This window comes from Dendrobates tinctorius, unplaced genomic scaffold (genome assembly GCF_039654945.1).
Source record: "Dendrobates tinctorius isolate UK_male_01 unplaced genomic scaffold, ASM3965494v1 ptg000097l, whole genome shotgun sequence".
NCBI lineage: Eukaryota > Metazoa > Chordata > Amphibia > Anura > Dendrobatidae > Dendrobates > Dendrobates tinctorius.
The window spans coordinates 6,149,101-6,172,256 of NW_027361765.1; positions in this window are offsets into that span (position 1 = coordinate 6,149,101).

Consider the following 23,156-nt stretch of genomic DNA (forward strand, 5'->3'; position numbering starts at 1 on the left):
GTGAGGCCCACTGAATATCAGAGCGCTATGTCACAGGCTCGATGGCACAGGTGTGAAAAAAGTGACTAAAGGATCACAGAGATTTTGAATTTCTGCACACACTTGTGGACACTGGACACTTTTGGATTGTGTGAGGCCCACTGAATATCACAGCGCTATGTCACAGGCTCGATGGCAAAGGTGTGAAAAAAGTGACTACAGGATCACAGAGATTTTGAATTTCTGCACACACTAGTGGACACTGGACACTTTTGGATTGTGTGAGGCCCACTGAATATCACAGCGCTATGTCACAGGCTCGATGGCACAGGTGTGAAAAAAGTGACTACAGGATCACAGAGATTTTGAATTTCTGCACAAACTAGTGGACACTGGACACTTTTGGATTGTGTGAGGACACTGAATATCACAGCGCTATGTCACAGGCTCGATGGCACAGGTGTGAAAAAAGTGACTACAGGATAAGGGAGATTTTGAATTTCTGCACACACTAGTGGACACTGGACACTTTTGGATTGTGTGAGGCCCACTGAATATCACAGCGCTATGTCACAGACTCGATGGCACAGGTGTGAAAATAGTGACTACAGGATAATGGAGATTTTGAATTTCTGCACACACTAGTGGACACTGGACACTTTTGGATTGTGTGAGGCCCACTGAATATCACAGCGCTATGTCACAGGCTCGATGGCACAGGTGTGAAAAAAGTGACTACAGGATAAGGGAGATTTTGAATTTCTGCACACACTAGTGAACACTGGATGCTTTTGGATTGTGTGAGGCCCACTGAATATCACAGCGCTATGTCACACGCTCAATGGCACAAGTGTGAAATAAGTGACTACAGGATAAGGGAGATTTTGAATTTCTGCACACACTAGTGGACACTGGACACTTTTGGATTGTGTGAGGCCCACTGAATATCACAGCGCTATGTCACAGGCTCCATGGCACAGGTGTGAAAAAAGTGACTGCAGGATAAGGGAGATTTTGAATTTCTGCACACACTAGTGGACACTGGACACTTTTGGATTGTGTGAGGCACACTGAATATCAGAGCGCTATGTCACAGGCTCGATGGCACAGGTGTGAAAAAAGTGACTACAGGATAAGGGAAATTTTGAATTTCTGCACACACTAGTGGACACTGGACACTTTTGGATTGTTTGAGGCCCACTGAATATCAGAGCGCTATGTCACAGGCTCGATGGCACAGGTGTGAAAAAAGTGACTACAGGATAAGGGAGATTTTGAATTTCTGCACACACTTGTGGACACTGGACACTTATGGATTTTGTGAGGCCCACTGAATATCAGAGCACTATGTCACAGGCTCGATGGCACAGGTGTGAAAAAAGTGACTACAGGATCACAGAGATTTTGAATTTCTGCACACACTAGTGGACACTGGACACTTTTGGATTGTGTGAGGCCCACTGAATATCACAGCGCTATGTCACAGGCTCGATGGCACAGGTGTGAAAAAAGTGACTACAGGATAAGGGAGATTTTGAATTTCTGCACACACTAGTGGACACTGGACACTTTTGGATTGTGTGAGGCCCACTGAATATCACAGCGCTATGTCACAGGCTCGATGGCACAGGTGTGAAAATAGTGACTACAGGATAAGGGAGATTTTGAATTTCTGCACACACTAGTGGACACTGGACACTTTTGGATTGTGTGAGGCCCACTGAATATCAGAGCGCTATGTCACAGGCTCGATGGCACAGGTGTGAAAAAAGTGACTACAGGATCACAGAGATTTTGAATTTCTGCACACACTAGTGGACACTGGACACTTTTGGATTGTGTGAGGCCCACTGAATATCAGAGCGCTATGTCACAGGCTCGATGGCACAGGTGTGAAAAAAGTGACTACAAGATCACAGAGATTTTGAATTTCTGCACACACTAGAGGACACTGGACACTTTTGGATTGTGTGAGGCCCACTGAATATCAGAGCGCTATGTCACAGGCTCGATGGCAAAGGTGTGAAAAAAGTGACTACAGGATAAGGGAGATTTTGAATTTCTGCACACACTAGTGGACACTGGACACTTTTGGATTGTGTGAGGCCCACTGAATATCAGAGCGCTATGTCACAGGCTCGATGGCACAGGTGTGAAAAAAGTGACTACAGGATAAGGGAGATTTTGAATTTCTGCGCACACTAGTGAACACTGGACACTTTTGGATTGTGTGAGGCCCACTGAATATCACAGCGATATGTCACAGGCTCGATGGCACAGGTGTGAAAAAAGTGACTACAGGATAAGGGAGATTTTGAACTTCTGCACACACTAGTGGACACTGGACACTTTTTGATTGTGTGAGGCCCACTGAATATCAGAGCGCTATGTCACAGGCTCGATGGCACAGGTGTGAAAAAAGTGACTACAGGATAAGGGAGATTTTGAATTTCTGCACACACTAGTGGACACTGGACACTTTTGGATTGTGTGAGGCCCACTGAATATCACAGCGGTATGTCACAGGCTCGATGGCACAGGTGTGAAAATAGTGACTACAGGATAAGGGAGATTTTGAATTTCTGCACACACTAGTGGACACTGGACACTTTTGGATTGTGTGAGGCCCACTGAATATCAGAGAGCTATGTCACAGGCTCGATGGCACAGGTGTGAAAAAAGTGACTACAGGATCACAGAGATTTTGAATTTCTGCACACACTAGTGGACACTGGACACTTTTGGATTGTGTGAGGCCCACTAAACATCAGAGCGCTATGTCAGAGGCTCGATGGCACAGGTGTGAAAAGAGTGACTACAGGATCACAGAGATTTTGAATTTCTGCACACACTAGAGGACACTGGACACTTTTGGATTGTGTGAGGCCCACTGAATATCAGAGCGCTATGTCACAGGCTCGATGGCAAAGGTGTTTAAAAAGTGACTACAGGATAAGGGAGATTTTGAATTTCTGCACACACTAGTGGACACTGGACACTTTTGGATTGTGTGAGGCCCACTGAATATCAGAGCGCTATGTCACAGGCTCGATGGCACAGGTGTGAAAAAAGTGACTACAGGATCACAGATATTTTGAATTTCTGCACACACTAGTGAACACTGGACACTTTTGGATTGTGTGAGTCCCACTGAATATCACAGCGCTATGTCACAGGCTCGATGGCACAGGTGTGAAAAAAGTGACTACAGGATAAGGGAAATTTTGAATTTCTGCACACACTAGTGGACACTGGACACTTTTGGATTGTGTGAGGCCCACTGAATATCACAACGCTATGTCATAGGCTCGATGGCACAGGTGTGAAATAAGTGACTACAGGATAAGGGAGATTTTGAATTTCTGCACACACTAGTGGACACTGGACACTTTTGGATTGTGTGAGGCCCACTGAATATCACAGTGCTATGTCACAGGCTCGATGGCACAGGTGTGAAAAAAGTGACTACAGGATAATGGAGATTTTGAATTTCTGCACACACTTGTGGACACTGGACACTTATGGATTGTGTGAGGCCCACTGAGTATCAGAGCGCTATGTCACAGGCTCGATGGCACAGGTGTGAAAAAAGTGACTACAGGATAAGGGAGATTTTGAATTTCTGCACACACTAGTGGACACTGGACACTTTTGGATTGTGTGAGGCCCACTGAATATCAGAGGTCTATGTCACAGACTCGATGGCACAGGTGTGAAAAAAGTGACTACAGGATAAGGGAGATTTTGAATTTCTGCACACACTAGTGGACACTGGACACTTTTGGATTGTGTGAGGCCCACTGAATATCAGATCGCTATGTCACAGGCTCGATGGCACAGGTGTGAAAAAAGTGACTACAGGATAAGGGTGATTTTGAATTTCTGCACACACTAGTGGACACTGGACACTTTTGGATTGTGTGAGGCCCACTGAATATCACAGCGCTATGTCACAGGCTCCATGGCACAGGTGTGAAAAAAGTGACTACAGGATAAGGGAGATTTTGAATTTCTGCACACTAGTGGACACTGGACACTTTTGGATTGTGTGAGGCCCACTGAATATCAGAGCGCTATGTCACAGGCTCGATGGCACAGGTGTGAAAAAAGTGACTACAGGATAAGGGAGATTTTGAATTTCTGCACACACTAGTGGACACTGGACACTTTTGGATTGTTTGAGGCCCACTGAATATCAGAGCGCTATGTCACAGGCTCGATGGCACAGGTGTGAAAAAAGTGACTACAGGATAAGGGAGATTTTGAATTTCTGCACACACTTGTGGACACTGGACACTTATGGATTTTGTGAGGCCCACTGAATATCAGAGCACTATGTCACAGGCTCGATGGCACATGTGTGAAAAAAGTGACTACAGGATAAGGGAGATTTTGAATTTCTGCACACACTAGTGGACACTGGACACTTTTGGATTGTGTGAGGCCCACTGAATATCACAGCGCTATGTCACAGGCTCGATGGCACAGGTGTGAAAAAAGTGACTACAGGATAAGGGAGATTTTGAATTTCTGCGCACACTAGTGAACACTGGACACTTTTGGATTGTGTGAGGCCCACTGAATATCACAGCGATATGTCACAGGCTCGATGGCACAGGTGTGAAAAAAGTGACTACAGGATAAGGGAGATTTTGAATTTCTGCACACACTAGTGGACACTGGACACTTTTTGATTGTGTGAGGCCCACTGAATATCAGAGCGCTATGTCACAGGCTCGATGGCAAAGGTGTGAAAAAAGTGACTACAGGATAAAGGAGATTTTGAATTTCTGCACACACTAGTGGACACTGGACACTTTTGGATTGTGTGAGGCCCACTGAATATCACAGCGGTATGTCACAGGCTCGATGGCACAGGTGTGAAAATAGTGACTACAGGATAAGGGAGATTCTGAATTTCTGCACACACTAGTGGACACTGGACACTTTTGGATTCTGTGAGGCCCACTGAATATCACAGCGCTATGTCACAGGCTCGATGGCACAGGTGTGAAAAAAGTGACTACAGGATCACAGAGATTTTGAATTTCTGCACACACTAGTGGACTCTGGACACTTTTGGATTGTGTGAGGCCCACTAAATATCAGAGCGCTATGTCACAGGCTCGATGGCACAGGTGTGAAAAGAGTGACTACAGGATCACAGAGATTTTGAATTTCTGCACACACTAGTGGACACTGGACACTTTTGGATTGTGTGAGGCCCACTGAATATCAGAGCGCTATGTCACAGGCTCGATGGCACAGGTGTGAAAAAAGTGACTACAGGATAAGGGAGATTTTGAATTTCTGCACACACTAGTGGACACTGGACACTTTTGGATTGTTTGAGGCCCACTGAATATCAGAGCGCTATGTCACAGGCTCGATGGCACAGGTGTGAAAAAAGTGACTACAGGATAAGGGAGATTTTGAATTTCTGCACACACTTGTGGACACTGGACACTTATGGATTTTGTGAGGCCCACTGAATATCAGAGCACTATGTCACAGGCTCGATGGCACATGTGTGAAAAAAGTGACTACAGGATAAGGGAGATTTTGAATTTCTGCACACACTAGTGGACACTGGACACTTTTGGATTGTGTGAGGCCCACTGAATATCACAGCGCTATGTCACAGGCTCGATGGCACAGGTGTGAAAAAAGTGACTACAGGATAAGGGAGATTTTGAATTTCTGCGCACACTAGTGAACACTGGACACTTTTGGATTGTGTGAGGCCCACTGAATATCACAGCGATATGTCACAGGCTCGATGGCACAGGTGTGAAAAAAGTGACTACAGGATAAGGGAGATTTTGAATTTCTGCACACACTAGTGGACACTGGACACTTTTTGATTGTGTGAGGCCCACTGAATATCAGAGCGCTATGTCACAGGCTCGATGGCACAGGTGTGAAAAAAGTGACTACAGGATAAGGGAGATTTTGAATTTCTGCACACACTAGTGGACACTGGACACTTTTGGATTGTGTGAGGCCCACTGAATATCACAGCGGTATGTCACAGGCTCGATGGCACAGGTGTGAAAATAGTGACTACAGGATAAGGGAGATTCTGAATTTCTGCACACACTAGTGGACACTGGACACTTTTGGATTGTGTGAGGCCCACTGAATATCACAGCGCTATGTCACAGGCTCGATGGCACAGGTGTGAAAAAAGTGACTACAGGATCACAGAGATTTTGAATTTCTGCACACACTAGTGGACTCTGGACACTTTTGGATTGTGTGAGGCCCACTAAATATCAGAGCGCTATGTCACAGGCTCGATGGCACAGGTGTGAAAAGAGTGACTACAGGATCACAGAGATTTTGAATTTCTGCACACACTAGAGGACACTGGACACTTTTGGATTGTGTGAGGCCCACTGAATATCAGAGCGCTATGTCACAGGCTCGATGGCAAAGGTGTGAAAAAAGTGACTACAGGATAAGGGAGATTTTGAATTTCTGCACACACTAGTGGACACTGGACACTTTTGGATTGTGTGAGGCCCACTGAATATCAGAGCGCTATGTCACAGGCTCGATGGCACAGGTGTGAAAAAAGTGACTACAGGATCACAGAGATTTTGAATTTCTGCACACACTAGTGAACACTGGACACTTTTGGATTGTGTGAGGCCCACTGAATATCACAGCGCTATGTCACAGGCTCGATGGCACAGGTGTGAAAAAAGTGACTACAGGATAAGGGAGATTTTGAATTTCTGCACACACTAGTGGACACTGGACACTTTTGGATTGTGTGAGGCCCACTGAATATCACAACGCTATGTCATAGGCTCGATGGCACAGCTGTGAAATAAGTGACTACAGGATAAGGGAGATTTTGAATTTCTGCACACACTAGTGGACACTGGACACTTTTGGATTGTGTGAGGCCCACTGAATATCACAGCGCTATGTCACAGGCTCCATGGCACAGGTGTGAAAAAAGTGACTACAGGATAAGGGAAATTTTGAATTTGTGCACACACTAGTGGACACTGGACACTTTTGTATTGTGTGAGGCCCACTGAATATCAGAGCGCTATGTCACAGGCTCGATGGCACAGGTGTGAAAAAAGTGACTACAGGATAAGGGAGATTTTGAATTTCTGCACACACTAGTGGACACTGGACACTTTTGGATTGTGTGAGGCCCACTGAATATCAGAGCGCTATGTCACAGGCTCGATGGCACAGGTGTGAAAAAAGTGACTACAGGATAATGGAGATTTTGAATTTCTGCACACACTTGTGGACACTGGACACTTATGGATTATGTGAGGCCCACTGAGTATCAGAGCGCTATGTCACAGGCTCGATGGCACAGGTGTGAAAAAAGTGACTACAGGATAAGGGAGATTTTGAATTTCTGCACACACTAGTGGACACTGGACACTTTTGGATTGTGTGAGGCCCACTGAATATCAGAGGGCTATGTCACAGGCTCGATGGCACAGGTGTGAAAAAAGTGACTAAAGGATCACAGAGATTTTGAATTTCTGCACACACTTGTGGACACTGGACACTTTTGGATTGTGTGAGGCCCACTGAATATCACAGCGCTATGTCACAGGCTCGATGGCAAAGGTGTGAAAAAAGTGACTACAGGATCACAGAGATTTTGAATTTCTGCACACACTAGTGGACACTGGACACTTTTGGATTGTGTGAGGCCCACTGAATATCACAGCGCTATGTCACAGGCTCGATGGCACAGGTGTGAAAAAAGTGACTACAGGATCACAGAGATTTTGAATTTCTGCACAAACTAGTGGACACTGGACACTTTTGGATTGTGTGAGGACACTGAATATCACAGCGCTATGTCACAGGCTCGATGGCACAGGTGTGAAAAAAGTGACTACAGGATAAGGGAGATTTTGAATTTCTGCACACACTAGTGGACACTGGACACTTTTGGATTGTGTGAGGCCCACTGAATATCACAGCGCTATGTCACAGACTCGATGGCACAGGTGTGAAAATAGTGACTACAGGATAATGGAGATTTTGAATTTCTGCACACACTAGTGGACACTGGACACTTTTGGATTGTGTGAGGCCCACTGAATATCACAGCGCTATGTCACAGGCTCGATGGCACAGGTGTGAAAAAAGTGACTACAGGATAAGGGAGATTTTGAATTTCTGCACACACTAGTGAACACTGGATGCTTTTGGATTGTGTGAGGCCCACTGAATATCACAGCGCTATGTCACACGCTCAATGGCACAAGTGTGAAATAAGTGACTACAGGATAAGGGAGATTTTGAATTTCTGCACACACTAGTGGACACTGGACACTTTTGGATTGTGTGAGGCCCACTGAATATCACAGCGCTATGTCACAGGCTCCATGGCACAGGTGTGAAAAAAGTGACTGCAGGATAAGGGAGATTTTGAATTTCTGCACACACTAGTGGACACTGGACACTTTTGGATTGTGTGAGGCACACTGAATATCAGAGCGCTATGTCACAGGCTCGATGGCACAGGTGTGAAAAAAGTGACTACAGGATAAGGGAAATTTTGAATTTCTGCACACACTAGTGGACACTGGACACTTTTGGATTGTTTGAGGCCCACTGAATATCAGAGCGCTATGTCACAGGCTCGATGGCACAGGTGTGAAAAAAGTGACTACAGGATAAGGGAGATTTTGAATTTCTGCACACACTTGTGGACACTGGACACTTATGGATTTTGTGAGGCCCACTGAATATCAGAGCACTATGTCACAGGTTCGATGGCACAGGTGTGAAAAAAGTGACTACAGGATCACAGAGATTTTGAATTTCTGCACACACTAGTGGACACTGGACACTTTTGGATTGTGTGAGGCCCACTGAATATCACAGCGCTATGTCACAGGCTCGATGGCACAGGTGTGAAAAAAGTGACTACAGGATAAGGGAGATTTTGAATTTCTGCACACACTAGTGGACACTGGACACTTTTGGATTGTGTGAGGCCCACTGAATATCACAGCGCTATGTCACAGGCTCGATGGCACAGGTGTGAAAATAGTGACTACAGGATAAGGGAGATTTTGAATTTCTGCACACACTAGTGGACACTGGACACTTTTGGATTGTGTGAGGCCCACTGAATATCAGAGCGCTATGTCACAGGCTCGATGGCACAGGTGTGAAAAAAGTGACTACAGGATCACAGAGATTTTGAATTTCTGCACACACTAGTGGACACTGGACACTTTTGGATTGTGTGAGGCCCACTGAATATCAGAGCGCTATGTCACAGGCTCGATGGCACAGGTGTGAAAAAAGTGACTACAAGATCACAGAGATTTTGAATTTCTGCACACACTAGAGGACACTGGACACTTTTGGATTGTGTGAGGCCCACTGAATATCAGAGCGCTATGTCACAGGCTCGATGGCACATGTGTGAAAAAAGTGACTACAGGATAAGGGAGATTTTGAATTTCTGCACACACTAGTGGACACTGGACACTTTTGGATTGTGTGAGGCCCACTGAATATCAGAGCGCTATGTCACAGGCTCGATGGCACAGGTGTGAAAAAAGTGACTACAGGATAAGGGAGATTTTGAATTTCTGCGCACACTAGTGAACACTGGACACTTTTGGATTGTGTGAGGCCCACTGAATATCACAGCGATATGTCACAGGCTCGATGGCACAGGTGTGAAAAAAGTGACTACAGGATAAGGGAGATTTTGAATTTCTGCACACACTAGTGGACACTGGACACTTTTTGATTGTGTGAGGCCCACTGAATATCAGAGCGCTATGTCACAGGCTCGATGGCACAGGTGTGAAAAAAGTGACTACAGGATAAGGGAGATTTTGAATTTCTGCACACACTAGTGGACACTGGACACTTTTGGATTGTGTGAGGCCCACTGAATATCACAGCGGTATGTCACAGGCTCGATGGCACAGGTGTGAAAATAGTGACTACAGGATAAGGGAGATTTTGAATTTCTGCACACACTAGTGGACACTGGACACTTTTGGATTGTGTGAGGCCCACTGAATATCAGAGCGCTATGTCACAGGCTCGATGGCACAGGTGTGAAAAAAGTGACTACAGGATCACAGAGATTTTGAATTTCTGCACACACTAGTGGACACTGGACACTTTTGGATTGTGTGAGGCCCACTAAACATCAGAGCGCTATGTCAGAGGCTCGATGGCACAGGTGTGAAAAGAGTGACTACAGGATCACAGAGATTTTGAATTTCTGCACACACTAGAGGACACTGGACACTTTTGGATTGTGTGAGGCCCACTGAATATCAGAGCGCTATGTCACAGGCTCGATGGCAAAGGTGTTTAAAAAGTGACTACAGGATAAGGGAGATTTTGAATTTCTGCACACACTAGTGGACACTGGACACTTTTGGATTGTGTGAGGCCCACTGAATATCAGAGCGCTATGTCACAGGCTCGATGGCACAGGTGTGAAAAAAGTGACTACAGGATCACAGATATTTTGAATTTCTGCACACACTAGTGAACACTGGACACTTTTGGATTGTGTGAGTCCCACTGAATATCACAGCGCTATGTCACAGGCTCGATGGCACAGGTGTGAAAAAAGTGACTACAGGATAAGGGAAATTTTGAATTTCTGCACACACTAGTGGACACTGGACACTTTTGGATTGTGTGAGGCCCACTGAATATCACAACGCTATGTCATAGGCTCGATGGCACAGGTGTGAAATAAGTGACTACAGGATAAGGGAGATTTTGAATTTCTGCACACACTAGTGGACACTGGACACTTTTGGATTGTGTGAGGCCCACTGAATATCACAGTGCTATGTCACAGGCTCGATGGCACAGGTGTGAAAAAAGTGACTACAGGATAATGGAGATTTTGAATTTCTGCACACACTTGTGGACACTGGACACTTATGGATTGTGTGAGGCCCACTGAGTATCAGAGCGCTATGTCACAGGCTCGATGGCACAGGTGTGAAAAAAGTGACTACAGGATAAGGGAGATTTTGAATTTCTGCACACACTAGTGGACACTGGACACTTTTGGATTGTGTGAGGCCCACTGAATATCAGAGGTCTATGTCACAGACTCGATGGCACAGGTGTGAAAAAAGTGACTACAGGATAAGGGAGATTTTGAATTTCTGCACACACTAGTGGACACTGGACACTTTTGGATTGTGTGAGGCCCACTGAATATCAGATCGCTATGTCACAGGCTCGATGGCACAGGTGTGAAAAAAGTGACTACAGGATAAGGGTGATTTTGAATTTCTGCACACACTAGTGGACACTGGACACTTTTGGATTGTGTGAGGCCCACTGAATATCACAGCGCTATGTCACAGGCTCCATGGCACAGGTGTGAAAAAAGTGACTACAGGATAAGGGAGATTTTGAATTTCTGCACACTAGTGGACACTGGACACTTTTGGATTGTGTGAGGCCCACTGAATATCAGAGCGCTATGTCACAGGCTCGATGGCACAGGTGTGAAAAAAGTGACTACAGGATAAGGGAGATTTTGAATTTCTGCACACACTAGTGGACACTGGACACTTTTGGATTGTTTGAGGCCCACTGAATATCAGAGCGCTATGTCACAGGCTCGATGGCACAGGTGTGAAAAAAGTGACTACAGGATAAGGGAGATTTTGAATTTCTGCACACACTTGTGGACACTGGACACTTATGGATTTTGTGAGGCCCACTGAATATCAGAGCACTATGTCACAGGCTCGATGGCACAGGTGTGAAAAAAGTGACTACAGGATCAAAGAGATCTTGAATTTCTGCACACACTAGTGGACACTGGACACTTTTGGATTGTGTGAGGCCCACTGAATATCACAGCGCTATGTCACAGGCTCGATGGCACAGGTGTGAAAAAAGTGACTACAGGATAAGGGAGATTTTGAATTTCTGCACACACTAGTGGACACTGGACACTTTTGGATTGTGTGAGGCCCACTGAATATCACAGCGCTATGTCACAGGCTCGATGGCACAGGTGTGAAAATAGTGACTACAGGATAAGGGAGATTTTGAATTTCTGCACACACTAGTGGACACTGGACACTTTTGGATTGTGTGAGGCCCACTGAATATCAGAGCGCTATGTCACAGGCTCGATGGCACAGGTGTGAAAAAAGTGACTACAGGATCACAGAGATTTTGAATTTCTGCACACACTAGTGGACACTGGACACTTTTGGATTGTGTGAGGCCCACTGAATATCAGAGCGCTATGTCACAGGCTCGATGGCACAGGTGTGAAAAAAGTGACTACAAGATCACAGAGATTTTGAATTTCTGCACACACTAGAGGACACTGGACACTTTTGGATTGTGTGAGGCCCACTGAATATCAGAGCGCTATGTCACAGGCTCGATGGCACATGTGTGAAAAAAGTGACTACAGGATAAGGGAGATTTTGAATTTCTGCACACACTAGTGGACACTGGACACTTTTGGATTGTGTGAGGCACACTGAATATCAGAGCGCTATGTCACAGGCTCGATGGCACAGGTGTGAAAAAAGTGACTACAGGATAAGGGAGATTTTGAATTTCTGCGCACACTAGTGAACACTGGACACTTTTGGATTGTGTGAGGCCCACTGAATATCACAGCGATATGTCACAGGCTCGATGGCACAGGTGTGAAAAAAGTGACTACAGGATAAGGGAGATTTTGAATTTCTGCACACACTAGTGGACACTGGACACTTTTTGATTGTGTGAGGCCCACTGAATATCAGAGCGCTATGTCACAGGCTCGATGGCACAGGTGTGAAAAAAGTGACTACAGGATAAGGGAGATTTTGAATTTCTGCACACACTAGTGGACACTGGACACTTTTGGATTGTGTGAGGCCCACTGAATATCACAGCGGTATGTCACAGGCTCGATGGCACAGGTGTGAAAATAGTAACTACAGGATAAGGGAGATTTTGAATTTCTGCACACACTAGTGGACACTGGACACTTTTGGATTGTGTGAGGCCCACTGAATATCAGAGCGCTATGTCACAGGCTCGATGGCACAGGTGTGAAAAAAGTGACTACAGGATCACAGAGATTTTGAATTTCTGCACACACTAGTGGACACTGGACACTTTTGGATTGTGTGAGGCCCACTAAACATCAGAGCGCTATGTCACAGGCTCGATGGCACAGGTGTGAAAAGAGTGACTACAGGATCACAGAGATTTTGAATTTCTGCACACACTAGAGGACACTGGACACTTTTGGATTGTGTGAGGCCCACTGAATATCAGAGCGCTATGTCACAGGCTCGATGGCAAAGGTGTGAAAAAAGTGACTACAGGATAAGGGAGATTTTGAATTTCTGCACACACTAGTGGACACTGGACACTTTTGGATTGTGTGAGGCCCACTGAATATCAGAGCGCTATGTCACAGGCTCGATGGCACAGGTGTGAAAAAAGTGACTACAGGATCACAGATATTTTGAATTTCTGCACACACTAGTGAACACTGGACACTTTTGGATTGTGTGAGGCCCACTGAATATCACAGCGCTATGTCACAGGCTCGATGGCACAGGTGTGAAAAAAGTGACTACAGGATAAGGGAGATTTCGAATTTCTGCACACACTTGTGGACACTGGACACTTTTGGATTGTGTGAGGCCCACTGAATATCACAGCGCTATGTCACCGGCTCGATGGCACAGGTGTGAAAAAAGTGACTACATGATCACAGAGATTTTAAATTTCTGAACACACACTTGTTGACACTGGACACATATGGATTGTGTGAGGCCCACTGAATATCAGAGCGCTATGTCACAGGCTCGATGGCACAGGTGTGAAAAAAGTGACTACAGGATAAGGGAGATTTTGAATTTCTACACACACTAGTGGACACTGGACACTTTTGGATTGTGTGAGGCCCACTGAATATCAGAGCGCTATGTCACAGGCTCGATGGCACAGGTGTGAAAAAAGTGACTACAGGATCACAGAGATTTTGAATTTCTGCACACACTTGTGGACACTGGACACTTATGGATTGTGTGAGGCCCACTGAATATCAGAGCGCTATGTCACAGGCTCGATGGCACAGGTGTGAAAAAAGTTACTACAGGATAAGGGAGATTTTGAATTTCTGCACACACTAGTGGACACTGGACACTTTTGGATTGTGTGAGTCCCACTGAATATCAGAGCGCTATGTCACAGGCTCGATGGCGCAGGTGTGAAAAAAGTGACTACAGGATAAGGGAGATTTTGAATTTCTGCACACACTTGTGGACACTGGACACTTATGGATTGTGTGAGGCCCACTGAATATCAGAGCGCTATGTCACAGGCTCGATGGCACAGGTGTGAAAAAAGTGACTACAGGATAAGGGAGATTTTGAATTTCTGCACACACTAGTGGACACTGGACACTTTTGGATTGTGTGAGACCCACTGAATATCAGAGCGCTATGTCACAGACTCGATGGCACAGGTGTGAAAAAAGTGACTACAGGATAAAGGTGATTTTGAATTTCTGCACACACTAGTGGACACTGGACACTTTTGGATTGTGTGAGGCCCACTGAATATCAGAGCGCTATGTCACAGGCTCGATGGCACAGGTGTGAAAAAAGTGACTACAGGATAAGGGAGATTTTGAATTTCTGTACACACTAGTAGACACTGGACACTTTTGGATTGTGTGAGTCCCACTGAATATCAGAGCGCTATGTCACAGGCTCGATGGCGCAGGTGTGAAAAAAGTGACTACAGGATAAGGGAGATTTTGAATTTCTGCACACACTTGTGGACACTGGACACTTATGGATTGTGTGAGGCCCACTGAATATCAGAGCGCTATGTCACAGGCTCGATGGCACAGGTGTGAAAAAAGTGACTACAGGATAAGGGAGATTTTGAATTTCTGCACACACTAGTGGACACTGGACACTTTTGGATTGTGTGAGGCCCACTGAATATCAGAGCGCTATGTCAAAGGCTCGATGGCGCAGGTGTGAAAAAAGTGACTACAGGATAAGGGAGATTTTGAATTTCTGCACACACTTGTGGACACTGGACACTTATGGATTGTGTGAGGCCCACTGAATATCAGAGCGCTATGTCACAGGCTCGATGGCACAGGTGTGAAAAAAGTGACTACAGGATAAGGGAGATTTTGAATTTCTGCACACACTAGTGGACACTGGACACTTTTGGATTGTTTGAGGCCCACTGAATATCAGAGCGCTATGTCACAGGCTCGATGGCACAGGTGTGAAAAAAGTGACTACAGGATAAGGGAGATTTTGAATTTCTGCACACACTTGTGGACACTGGACACTTATGGATTTTGTGAGGCCCACTGAATATCAGAGCACTATGTCACAGGCTCGATGGCACAGGTGTGAAAAAAGTGACTACAGGATCAAAGAGATCTTGAATTTCTGCACACACTAGTGGACACTGGACACTTTTGGATTGTGTGAGGCCCACTGAATATCACAGCGCTATGTCACAGGCTCGATGGCACAGGTGTGAAAAAAGTGACTACAGGATAAGGGAGATTTTGAATTTCTGCACACACTAGTGGACACTGGACACTTTTGGATTGTGTGAGGCCCACTGAATATCACAGCTCTATGTCACAGGCTCGATGGCACAGGTGTGAAAATAGTGACTACAGGATAAGGGAGATTTTGAATTTCTGCACACACTAGTGGACACTGGACACTTTTGGATTGTGTGAGGCCCACTGAATATCAGAGCGCTATGTCACAGGCTCGATGGCACAGGTGTGAAAAAAGTGACTACAGGATCACAGAGATTTTGAATTTCTGCACACACTAGTGGACACTGGACACTTTTGGATTGTGTGAGGCCCACTGAATATCAGAGCGCTATGTCACAGGCTCGATGGCACAGGTGTGAAAAAAGTGACTACAAGATCACAGAGATTTTGAATTTCTGCACACACTAGAGGACACTGGACACTTTTGGATTGTGTGAGGCCCACTGAATATCAGAGCGCTATGTCACAGGCTCGATGGCACATGTGTGAAAAAAGTGACTACAGGATAAGGGAGATTTTGAATTTCTGCACACACTAGTGGACACTGGACACTTTTGGATTGTGTGAGGCACACTGAATATCAGAGCGCTATGTCACAGGCTCGATGGCACAGGTGTGAAAAAAGTGACTACAGGATAAGGGAGATTTTGAATTTCTGCGCAGACTAGTGAACACTGGACACTTTTGGATTGTGTGAGGCCCACTGAATATCACAGCGATATGTCACAGGCTCGATGGCACAGGTGTGAAAAAAGTGACTACAGGATAAGGGAGATTTTGAATTTCTGCACACACTAGTGGACACTGGACACTTTTTGATTGTGTGAGGCCCACTGAATATCAGAGCGCTATGTCACAGGCTCGATGGCACAGGTGTGAAAAAAGTGACTACAGGATAAGGGAGATTTTGAATTTCTGCACACACTAGTGGACACTGGACACTTTTGGATTGTGTGAGGCCCACTGAATATCACAGCGGTATGTCACAGGCTCGATGGCACAGGTGTGAAAATAGTGACTACAGGATAAGGGAGATTTTGAATTTCTGCACACACTAGTGGACACTGGACACTTTTGGATTGTGTGAGGCCCACTGAATATCAGAGCGCTATGTCACAGGCTCGATGGCACAGGTGTGAAAAAAGTGACTACAGGATCACAGAGATTTTGAATTTCTGCACACACTAGTGGACACTGGACACTTTTGGATTGTGTGAGGCCCACTAAACATCAGAGCGCTATGTCACAGGCTCGATGGCACAGGTGTGAAAAGAGTGACTACAGGATCACAGAGATTTTGAATTTCTGCACACACTAGAGGACACTGGACACTTTTGGATTGTGTGAGGCCCACTGAATATCAGAGCGCTATGTCACAGGCTCGATGGCAAAGGTGTGAAAAAAGTGACTACAGGATAAGGGAGATTTTGAATTTCTGCACACACTAGTGGACACTGGACACTTTTGGATTGTGTGAGGCCCACTGAATATCAGAGCGCTATGTCACAGGCTCGATGGCACAGGTGTGAAAAAAGTGACTACAGGATCACAGATATTTTGAATTTCTGCACACACTAGTGAACACTGGACACTTTTGGATTGTGTGAGGCCCACTGAATATCACAGCGCTATGTCACAGGCTCGATGGCACAGGTGTGAAAAAAGTGACTACAGGATAAGGGAGATTTCGAATTTCTGCACACACTTGTGGACACTGGACACTTTTGGATTGTGTGAGGCCCACTGAATATCACAGCGCTATGTCACCGGCTCGATGGCACAGGTGTGAAAAAAGTGACTACATGATCACAGAGATTTTAAATTTCTGAACACACACTTGTTGACACTGGACACATATGGATTGTGTGAGGCCCACTGAATATCAGAGCGCTATGTCACAGGCTCGATGGCACAGGTGTGAAAAAAGTGACTACAGGATAAGGGAGATTTTGAATTTCTACACACACTAGTGGACACTGGACACTTTTGGATTGTGTGAGGCCCACTGAATATCAGAGCGCTATGTCACAGGCTCGATGGCACAGGTGTGAAAAAAGTGACTACAGGATCACAGAGATTTTGAATTTCTGCACACACTTGTGGACACTGGACACTTATGGATTGTGTGAGGCCCACTGAATATCAGAGCGCTATGTCACAGGCTCGATGGCACAGGTGTGAAAAAAGTTACTACAGGATAAGGGAGATTTTGAATTTCTGCACACACTAGTGGACACTGGACACTTTTGGATTGTGTGAGTCCCACTGAATATCAGAGCGCTATGTCACAGGCTCGATGGCGCAGGTGTGAAAAAAGTGACTACAGGATAAGGGAGATTTTGAATTTCTGCACACACTTGTGGACACTGGACACTTATGGATTGTGTGAGGCCCACTGAATATCAGAGCGCTATGTCACAGGCTCGATGGCACAGGTGTGAAAAAAGTGACTACAGGATAAGGGAGATTTTGAATTTCTGCACACACTAGTGGACACTGGACACTTTTGGATTGTGTGAGGCCCACTGAATATCAGAGCGCTATGTCACAGACTCGATGGCACAGGTGTGAAAAAAGTGACTACAGGATAAAGGTGATTTTGAATTTCTGCACACACTAGTGGACACTGGACACTTTTGGATTGTGTGAGGCCCACTGAATATCAGAGCGCTATGTCACAGGCTCGATGGCACAGGTGTGAAAAAAGTGACTACAGGATAAGGGAGATTTTGAATTTCTGCACACACTAGTAGACACTGGACACTTTTGGATTGTGTGAGGCCCACTGAATATCACAGCGCTATGTCACAGGCTCGATGGTACAGGTGTGAAAAAAGTGACTACAGGATCACAGAGATTTAGAATTTCTCCACACACATGTGGACACTGGGCACTTATGGATTGTGTGAGGCCCACTGAATATCAGAGCGCTATGTCACAGGCTCGATGGCACAGGTGTGAAAAAAGTGACTACAGGAAAAGGGAGATTTTGAATTTCTGCACACACTAGTGGACACTGGACACTTTTGGATTGTGTGAGGCCCACTGAATATGACAGCGCTATGTCACAGTCTCGATGGCACAGGTGTGAAAAAAGTGACTACAAGATAAGGGAGATTTTGAATTTCTGCACACACTAGTGGACACTGGGCACTTTTGGATTGTGTGAGGCCCACTGAATATCACAGCGCTATGTCACAGGCTCGATGGCACAGGTGTGAAAAAAGTGACTACAGGATCACAGAGAATTTGAATTTCTGCACACACTTGTGGACACTGGACACTTATGGATTGTGTGAGGTCCACTGAATATCAGAGCGCTATGTCACAGGCTCGATGGCACAGGTGTGAAAAAAGTGACTACAGGATAAGGGAGATTTTGAATTTCTGCACACACTAGTGGACACTGGACACTTTTGGATTGTGTGAGGCCCACTGAATATCAGAGCGCTATGTCACAGGCTCGATGGCACAGGTGTGAAAAAAGTGACTACAGGATCACAGAGATTTTGAATTTCTGCACACACTAGTGGACACTGGACACTTTTGGATTGTGTGAGGCCCACTGAATATCAGAGTTCTATGTCACAGGCTCGATGGCACAGGTGTGAAAAAAGTGACTACAGGATAAGGGAGATTTTGAATTTCTGCACACACTAGTGGACACTGGACACTTTTGGATTGTGTGAGGCCCACTGAATATCAGAGCGCTATGTCACAGGCTCGATGGCACAGGTGTGAAAAAAGTGACTACAGGATAAGGGAGATTTTGAATTTCTGCACACACTAGTGGACACTGGACACTTTTGGATTGTGTGAGTACCACTGAATATCAGAGCGCTATGTCACAGGCTCGATGGCACAGGTGTGAAAAAAGTGACTACAGGATAAGGGAGATTTTGAATTTCTGCACACACTAGTGGATAATGGACACTTTTGGATTGTGTGAGGCCCACTGAATATCAGAGCGCTATGTCACAGGCTCGATGGCACAGGTGTGAAAAAAGTGACTACAGGATCACAGAGATTTTGAATTTCTGCACACACTTGTGGACACTGGACACTTATGGATTGTGTGAGGCCCACTGAATATCAGAGCGCTATGTCACAGGCTCGATGGCACAGGTGTGAAAAAAGTGACTACAGGATAAGGGAGATTTTGAATTTCTGCACACACTAGTGGACACTGGACACTTTTGGATTGTGTGAGGCCCACTGAATATCAGAGCGCTATGTCACAGGCTCGATGGCACAGGTGTGAAAAAAGTGACTACAGGATCACAGAGATTTTGAATTTCTGTACACAGTAGTGGACACTGGACACTTTTGGATTGTGTGAGGCCCACTGAATATCAGAGCGCTATGTCACAGGCTCGATGGCACAGGTGTGAAAAAAGTGACTACAGGATAAGGGAGTTTTTGAATTTCTGCACACACTAGTGGACACTGGACACTTTTGGAATTTGTGTGAGGCCCACTGAATATCAGAGCGCTATGTCACCGGCTCGATGGCACAGGTGTGAAAAAAGTGACTACAGGATCACAGAGATTTTGAATTTCTGCACACACTAGTGAACACTGGACACTAATGGATTGTGTGAAGCCCACTGAATATCAGAGCGCTATGTCACAGGCTCGATGGCACAGGTGTGAAAAAAGTGACTACAGGATCACAGAGATTTTGAAATTCTGCACACACTTGTGGACACTGGACACTTTTGGATTGTGTGAGGCCCACTGAATATCAGAGCGCTATGTCACAGGCTCGATGGCACAGGTGTGAAAAAAGTGACTACAGGATAAGGGAGATTTTGAATTTCTGCACACACTAGTGGACACTGGACACTTTTGGATTGTGTGAGGCCCACTGAATATCAGAGCGCTATGTCACAGGCTCCATGGCACAGGTGTGAAAAAAGTGACTACAGGATAAGGGAGATTTTGAATTTCTGCACACACTAGTGGACACTGGACACTTTTGGATTGTGTGAGGCCCACTGAATGTCACAGCGCTATGTCACAGGCTCGATGGCACAGGTGTGAAAAAAGTGACTACAGGATAAGGGAGATTTTGAATTTCTGCACACACTAGTGGACACTGGACACTTTTGGATTGTGTGAGGCCCACTGAATATCAGAGCGCTATGTCACAGGCTCGATGTCACAGGTGTGAAAAAAGTGACTACAGGATAAGGGAGATTTTGAATTTCTGCACACACTAGTGGACACTGGACACATTTGGATTGTGTGAGGCCCACTGAATATCAGAGCACTATGTCACCGGAAGGATGGCACAGGTGTGAAAAAAGTGACTACAGGATCACAGAGATTTTGAATTTCTGCACACACTAGTGGACACTGGACACTTTTGGATTGTGTGAGGCCCACTGAATATCAGAGCACTATGTCACCGGAAGGATGGCACAGGTGTGAAAAAAGTGACTACAGGATCACAGAGATTTTGAATTTCTGCACACACTTGTGGACACTGGACACTTATGGATTGTGTGAGGCCCACTGAATATCAGAGCGCTATGTCACAGGCTCGATGGCACTGGTGTGAAAAAAGTGACTACAGGATAAGGGAGATTTTGAATTTCTGCACACACTAGTGGACACTGGACACTTTTGGATTGTGTGAGGCCCACTGAATATCAGAGAGCTATGTCACAGGTTCGATGGCACAGGTGTGAAAAAAGTGACTACAGGATAAGGGAGATTTTGAATTTCTGCACACACTAGTGGACAATGGACACTTTTGGATTGTGTGAGGCCCACTGAATATCACAGCGCTATGTCACAGGCTCGATGGCACAGGTGTGAAAAAAGTGACTACAGGATCACAGAGATTTTGAATTTCTGCACACACTTGTGGACACTGGACACTTATGGATTGTGTGAGGCCCACTGAATATCAGAGCGCTATGTCACAGGCTCGATGGCACATGTGTGAAAAAAGTGACTACAGGATAAGGGAGATTTTGAATTTCTGCACACACTAGTGGACACTGGACACTTTTGGATTGTGTGAGGCCCACTGAATATCAGAGCGCTATGTCACAGGCTCGATGGCACAGGTGTGAAAAAAGTGACTACAGGATCACAGAGATTTTGAATTTCTGCACACACTAGTGGACACTGGACACTTTTGGATTGTGTGAGGCCCACTGAATATCAGAGCGCTATGTCACAGGCTCGATGGCACAGGTGTGAAAAAAGTGACTACCGGATCACAAAGGTTTTTTTATTTCTGCACACACTTGTGGATACTGGACACTTATTGATTGTGTGAGGCCCACTGAATATCACAGCGCTATGTCACAGGCTCGATGGCACAGGTGTGAAAAAAGTGACTACAGGATAAGGGAGATTTTGAATTTCTGCACACACTAGTGGACACTGGACACTTTTGGATTGTGTGAGGCCCACTGAATATCAGAGCGCTATGTCACAGGCTCGATGGCACAGGTGTGAAAAAAGTGACTACAGGATCACAGAGATTTTGAATTTCTGCACACACTAGTGGACACTGGACACTTTTGGATTGTGTGAGGCCCACTAAACATCAGAGCGCTATGTCACAGGCTCGATGGCACAGGTGTGAAAAGAGTGACTACAGGATCACAGAGATTTTGAATTTCTGCACACACTAGAGGACACTGGACACTTTTGGATTGTGTGAGGCCCACTGAATATCAGAGCGCTATGTCACAGGCTCGATGGCAAAGGTGTGAAAAAAGTGACTACAGGATAAGGGAGATTTTGAATTTCTGCACACACTAGTGGACACTGGACACTTTTGGATTGTGTGAGGCCCACTGAATATCAGAGCGCTATGTCACAGGCTCGATGGCACAGGTGTGAAAAAAGTGACTACAGGATCACAGATATTTTGAATTTCTGCACACACTAGTGAACACTGGACACTTTTGGATTGTGTGAGGCCCACTGAATATCACAGCGCTATGTCACAGGCTCGATGGCACAGGTGTGAAAAAAGTGACTACAGGATAAGGGAGATTTCGAATTTCTGCACACACTTGTGGACACTGGACACTTTTGGATTGTGTGAGGCCCACTGAATATCACAGCGCTATGTCACCGGCTCGATGGCACAGGTGTGAAAAAAGTGACTACATGATCACAGAGATTTTAAATTTCTGAACACACACTTGTTGACACTGGACACATATGGATTGTGTGAGGCCCACTGAATATCAGAGCGCTATGTCACAGGCTCGATGGCACAGGTGTGAAAAAAGTGACTACAGGATAAGGGAGATTTTGAATTTCTACACACACTAGTGGACACTGGACACTTTTGGATTGTGTGAGGCCCACTGAATATCAGAGCGCTATGTCACAGGCTCGATGGCACAGGTGTGAAAAAAGTGACTACAGGATCACAGAGATTTTGAATTTCTGCACACACTTGTGGACACTGGACACTTATGGATTGTGTGAGGCCCACTGAATATCAGAGCGCTATGTCACAGGCTCGATGGCACAGGTGTGAAAAAAGTTACTACAGGATAAGGGAGATTTTGAATTTCTGCACACACTAGTGGACACTGGACACTTTTGGATTGTGTGAGTCCCACTG